Source organism: Monopterus albus, unplaced genomic scaffold (assembly GCF_001952655.1).
Source record: "Monopterus albus unplaced genomic scaffold, M_albus_1.0 scaffold8.1, whole genome shotgun sequence".
Lineage (NCBI taxonomy): Eukaryota > Metazoa > Chordata > Actinopteri > Synbranchiformes > Synbranchidae > Monopterus > Monopterus albus.
The window spans coordinates 3,003,420-3,010,261 of NW_018127888.1; positions in this window are offsets into that span (position 1 = coordinate 3,003,420).

The window sequence follows — 6,842 nt, forward strand, 5'->3', positions numbered from 1 at the left end:
TAAAGCACCACTGTCATGTTAGTTTTCCCTTTGTCCATTTTTTTTGTTCCATAACATTATTTGCTGTAAATGTCTGCCAGAAGATGAGTCCATAAATTTTTACTGTCTGTCTCAAACCTTTCTTCTAGCATCCAACTGGCTCTGTTTCACTAGCACATAAACATTATGAGGTTTGGAAGTTAAAGCCACTATGCGGAGAATTTTTTAAATGATTCATATTGTTTGAAATGAAAAGTGGTGCCCTCTAATTTGACAGCCAAAGGGTAAGTGAAAATCAAAACAAGCTCCGCTCCTCCCTACCCCTGTTGTCCTGTCTATGAAACTATGTTGCATGTGGTCATGACGCCCGGGGACACTTGTGGCAGTCAGGTAGTGAAGCAGTAATAACTGGCTCCAGACCTAGTTGTAATAGCTTTATTATATGTAGAGGGGAAAAATGGCAGAAAAATGAAAAACATGAGCTGAAGAAAAAAAAAACCCCGCTGGGTTGAAAAATCAAAAAATTGACTGGGGAAAAAAGAGGGTTGGGACAAAAAATAAAAGGGCTGAAACATCAAAAAAAAAAAAAAAAAAAAAAAAAAAAAAAAAAAAAAAATCGCTGAAAAATCCAAAAACTATCAACAAAACAAAACAAAACACAAATCTCCCACGATGGGATGAGTGGCTGCAAAAAAGGTTTTGTAAAGCTTTGATTTCAATAATAAATGGTTAATTTATGTGCATGTCCTCAAGAATGCTGCTGGATGATTGTCTGGCCACAGAATGACATCTGGTTAAGGACTGCCTAAGAGGGAAATGGAAAAAGCTTGAATTTAAAACATGATATGCTCTATAATTTCAACCCATCACATTGGTTTTGACAGGTTTGCTTCCTTTTGAACAAAGGGCTTTTAGCAGGCACATTTGTACCTGGGCAGTGAATATCCTTTCATATATGCAGAATGGACACTGCAAAGTTCCACGTCAACATTATCTATTTAGACAAAATCAGGGGGGAAAAATTGAAATACAAGGTGTCATCTCCATATGTTACTGAATTACTGGTGGCAAGTCCCAAGAAAAGGCCAGGCTGCTGATTTCATCCCTCTACTGGTCAGACGGATTCATCGCCATCAAGCCTATAAGGAACATTCACTTTTGTTTACCCTCAATTTATGAAACAGGCTATGCAAATTTGATCTTTAACAGTAATTTAAACTAATTTGCAGTTGCAAATCACCACTCTTGTAAAAAGGTTCAACATTTAAGCAATACTAAACTGAAGGAATGTTAAATTTCACTTTAAGAAACAATCCACAGCAATAAGAATTTAATATAACATTTCATAATGATCTGAACAATTTACTTACCATCTGAATTGTTGTCTGGAGGTTTGTAGTGCGAGTCCATGATGTTTTGGGTCGTGTGCCTCCAAGTTCTGGAGTTGATGTACTCAGCAGGTCTTCAGGTGGACTGTATTCAACAAATACATTGTGCAGTGTATAATGTACAAGAAAAGTGTTAAATACATTGTTTCAGTTTTACGGTTACTTGCCTTCTATGAAACAATAGGGGTGGCCACAAACAAGACAGTTGGGGAAAAGTAACTACATAAATATTGTGTATACATCATCTATGCAAAGTATGGTTAGTCCTGTTGTGCATATTGCCAAAATACAGCAAGTGAACATGAGTAATAAAGTACCATCAAGTACTAATACAGTCTCAATACAGTTCAATTTTGACAAAATGATACAGGAATATTTTAGCAGCTCTGTAGGTATATTCCAAATTTAGTATGAAGCCAACAATGGATGAGTAAGCCTGTAATGGTAATTAAAAGTGCTACAAAAGCTAGTGAATCCACCTCTCACCTCATGTGAGATTAGTGTCACCTACCTTTCACTGCACCACTACCTCTATTCATGAAGAACAAAGACGTCCTTCATACAACACAATAAACCACCACCCCATACACTGCATCCTAAAAAATGCCCGCCCAGAGCATCTCTTAAGATGGAGAATATTTTGTACAAACCTAACCACATAACATTCCCTACAGTAACTTTCTTCAGTGTAGGGGCAGATGATAATTATCTCTGTGTATAACTGCACCATTAACCATTAAACCTAGTTAGCTACCAGTTTCTGACTTGTAAATACCACCAAGGGATGTAGGACAGATTTGGAAAGTGGTGGGCACTTTTTTGATGCACATATAGAATATATGGTGTTATAACACTAACTACATGACACTATTAATAATGCAATATACAATGTTTTATAAATATTTGAAGCAGGAATACTCTATTGGACAGCACCAAAGCTCTCAGTTGAAATTCTTACCTGGTCACCTGTCTCTTCTCTCTCTTGATGCCTGTATGGATAGCCACAATGTAATACGGTCACCGACAATCATATCTGCCTTGGTTTGGTCTTGCACAATAGTTTTTTTTTTTTAAACAATTACATCAGAAGGATGTGCTCAGTGAGATAACATGAAAGCACACAGGTCTGTCTCTCTGATGCCTGTACTGACAACCACTAAGTGAGACACCTTAACTTAACAAAAGGTCATTGTTCATACACTCAGAATGAGCGATGGGAGAAACTGGTTTAAACAATGCTCAAATCAGTAGGATGTGAGGTAACATTATGAATGAACAAATCCTTACCTGTTCACTCCTCTTTTCTTTCTCTGCCTGGATGGGGCTTCTTCTCCTTTTCTTTTCCCGTCTCCAATATCTGTATGAATGACAAAGTTAAATGAGAATGAATAGAACTCCTAATTTGCTATACAAGTTATTAAAATGAAGGGAGCTTCTGATTTGTAATACAACTGTAGATAATTTAACTCACCAAGCAAGCGCTTACTGGTACACGTTATTCCCAGGGTCCATGATGCTAATCCAGACTGATGAATTAAGAATAAATATTGCACGAGGTTCATCAGAAAACAAACATTAACTACAGTAACCCCAGGCTGGAGCCACACAGCAACTGGAGAAGACGGGATAGCAAACTAGCAGCTTTGGAAGATTTAACGTTACTACTGCTCCTTTTGTTTGGCCAACAAGTATAATACCAAAATCAGTTAATATTACCAAATTCATAAGTAACGTTAATAGCACAACATTTTTCAGATCAGAACTGGGCCACTTCCATATAGTAATCTGGGTTCAACAATTCCTCAGTCTTGAAGGTGTACACAGTGGTAAAAACTAATTCCATGTGTTAGTTTTCTGTGGACAGAGCTCCGTTATTCAGGAGGCAGCTTGTGGAGAAGTTATTAAACTGTACTGAAATCTGTTTTTATACTTCTCTCTACACATTTGTCATCTGTTGGTCAGGTAATGGCTGCAGCATAAAGTCTCCTGTTGCAATCACAAACCTTGACCCTATGTCACCAGCACAATTAAAGGTGCATTAACTGCTATAAGATTTTACACTTTGTTGGATAAATCAAGTAATGATGTTAGATTATTTTGAGTCCCTCTACCTAGCTTCTTTTTAGCCTCTAGAGTATCTTAAAAAAGAAGCATACACCTCTATTAACAGTCTCCAAGTTAATTTGGATAAGATGCTGTTTATTGTTGCAGCTTGTGTCGGAACAAAAGGTGCACTTCTGCCTATTTTCCTAAAAAGTCTCGACTAGTGCTCTGGAAAGAAATGGGCTCTCCAACAGTAAGGAATACACTGCAATATAACCGTTATTTCTTCCCTGAGGTAGATTGAGATTAAATTTTAGGAGTATAAATATTGTAGTAGTGGGTGTTTATGAAGGGATCTCTTGCCTGATCAAAGTGCAAGTTTAGGAACAAAGGTTGTATAATGCCTAAGCTGGAAGTAATCTTCAACAAAACATTTTGTTAAAATCTCATTTATTCATCCATGATATACAAAACCAAATTTTCTGTGTGAAAAATAGCTCTGGATTTTGTTCAGCTCCATGTGGTTTGGCCCTCAGGGTTTGCCGAAATGGATGCCTCAAGTATATACAATGTGCCGTTCCTAAGAGCCATAAGGAGTTGATAAAAGATAACCCTCAACAGTTGATTGAGGATCTGGTCATATCAAAGGCCCTCAGAAAAAAAGGAGATGATAGAGGGGAGCATGATAAAACCGATCAGTGCATCAATATTTAAAGGCAGGCTTGAATGAGAACACCAGCTACATTCTATGCAGCAGGATTCACCAGAGAGCCTTTTAAGACCAGACGAGAAAGGTTTCCCAAAGCCAGAATGAGACGTCTAGGCCATTTTTCTCCATGAACTAAACACATAAAAGGTGCAAACAGTGTCTTAAATATGTTAATGCTGATTCTAGTGATATTCTGACAGCTTTTACTGAGGCTTCTGGGAAAGCTTTCCCCTTGTTAAACTGTCATTTAAACATCATTTTAACACAAGCGCCCATGTGCGCGTCAGTTCTCCTCATATACATACATGTTTTTATACTTTTTAGGTTTGTTTACAAAAATAAAGTTATCTCGCATTCATATCATCAATTAAAAGTGGGTTACAAAGTGAGATGATAAACTGTTATTGCACAAATTAAACACCTACAGGTAGATCATCCATAAAAAGAATGAAAAACAAACCATTTTACATCTTCTACTTGTGATGACTACAGCCTAATAAATATGCACCTTCTACTATAGGTGTCTAAGAGCAAAGGAGATGAAAAACTGTGAAATGTCCATAGAGGGAAGGCTCTAGCAATAGGCAGAATAATGAAAGTAGAATTATAGAAGGTTGGCGTAAGCTGGGGGTTGGTGTGGGTGACAGGATGCCAGGTTGTCATAGTGATAAGTGCACACCGTGCTGACACATCAACCACCCTGCTTACATATTTGGAAAGTGCCTAGATGCGTATGACTAGAAAACAGATTCAAACACTTGGTGCCGATTGCTTATTGATAAAGCAGCGTGGTTGATGCAGGCACTTGTGGAATGAACATGTGACCAACAGACCACATGCGGGTCCCTTCAACATTCAGCTTCCCTCGGATTCACAATTACATTTGTTCTATGTTACTATCAGGGGATAGTTCAGGCAGCCATTGTGAGCCCTTACCCCGTTACCGTTATTTGCACTTTACCAATAAATGCCTTAAGCAGTAGAAACGTTTCAGGACAGCATGAGAATCAACTTAAAAATAATCAAATGTGAAGAATGCCACAAATATAAAACAAACCTGCAAATCTCTTTCAAAAAGAGAACAATCAGCAATTTAAGACTGGTTAAGACATTAAATTATGATTTTATATTACAGGAATGATAAATATATTAACTTGTAAGTACAACTTTGCTAACCCAAAGACCCCACCTCCCATTCAAAATCAATAAAGCTCATTGGATGAATGGAAGATGCCAATCAAAGTGACATAATATGCCATTTCACATCAAGTATAAAATAAGATACATATAACACACAGACACAAGATAGCAAACAGAAGATCATTCACTTGGCCCACAATCATTTTTGTCAAGCTTCTGTTTTTGGTACATGTTGATCACATAACACAAATCTCACATGCGCTGTCTCTCCCACAGAGCCATGCTGTTGTACTGGATGTATTTTACTTTCAGTGCTAGTAGCAAGAATAAAATGAAGTTGTGGATGAGTGTGTGCTTAAGGCATCCAAACAGTAGAGCAAATTCTGTGGGAAGCAATGAGAATCACTGCCTGGTCCCAATAGATTCAATAAAAAGTAACCCAACAGTAGAGGGTAGATGAACAGAAAGCATGCTGACAAGCCTCAAGCACTATTGCCGACATGAATTATTAAATACTCAGTACTTATACATGATCTGTCATGTCAGACTGCTTGCTCAATCAGAAACCATGCTGCCATTAAAACATTAATGCCTCGAGTTAAATCCTTAATCCGTCGACCACACTGTGGCTGGAGTGCTAATTTAATAACGATTTGTTAAACTGGGTGGATTTTGAATGGTTAAACTACATCTCTGAATACTCACCACTAGTCGGTTAGATTTCCTTTAGTGATTTTTTTTTTTTTTTTAAATCCTCACTGGATGATGCTTCAGTCCACCCAGACTATTTTTTTTTTGCATCAATCAAGCCCATTCTACTCATGTATCGTCAGCTTTAGCGTCTGCCTCAGCCCTGGACCATTACATCATATAACTTGTAGTTCTTGAGGGGGGTGCTCTTGTGTCTCTGATAGTAATGGAGGTTAGCTAATATGGCAATCAAAGGCAGATTGATGAGGGCCCAGAGCAGCTGGTTATGTAATGATGTCTTTATTCTTTCATCCATCCATTTGCTCGCTGCTCTTCCTCCCTCCCTCCCTCCCTCCCTCACTTCCTGCCCTCTCCAGCCACCCTAGCCTCCTCTGGAATGGTTATTAAGAGCTATATTTAGATAAAGAAAACCTCGACTCAGAGTGTACCACCACAGAACGTTTGCGCGTTTCTATGCATCTTTGTGACGGAAGGCTGTAGCTACAGTATGAAAGGAGGGTGTCAACAGGCATGTCTGCTTGCATAGATTATACTCTCAAACTGACCATTAAGACTCACAGTGACGAGATGAGAAGTCCAAAGAAAAGAGGAATATTAGCAACAGGAAAAGAAACAGAAAAGCAAGGCATTTGTCCCCTTATGAGTCCAATGCTCATCAGTGGGACAAACTTTAGTGTGATTTACAAAGAAATGACCCTATGGCAAATTCCAGTTAAACCAAGATCAAACAGAAATTAAATTATTCAAGCTGGAAAACTAAGACATGTACCAAAGGCAGCAAAGAAATACTTGTTTGCTACATCCCTCTTTATGCTTACTCACATTTTCTCCTTTCATGCACTCGCACTCACACTCACAGTACACACACATTA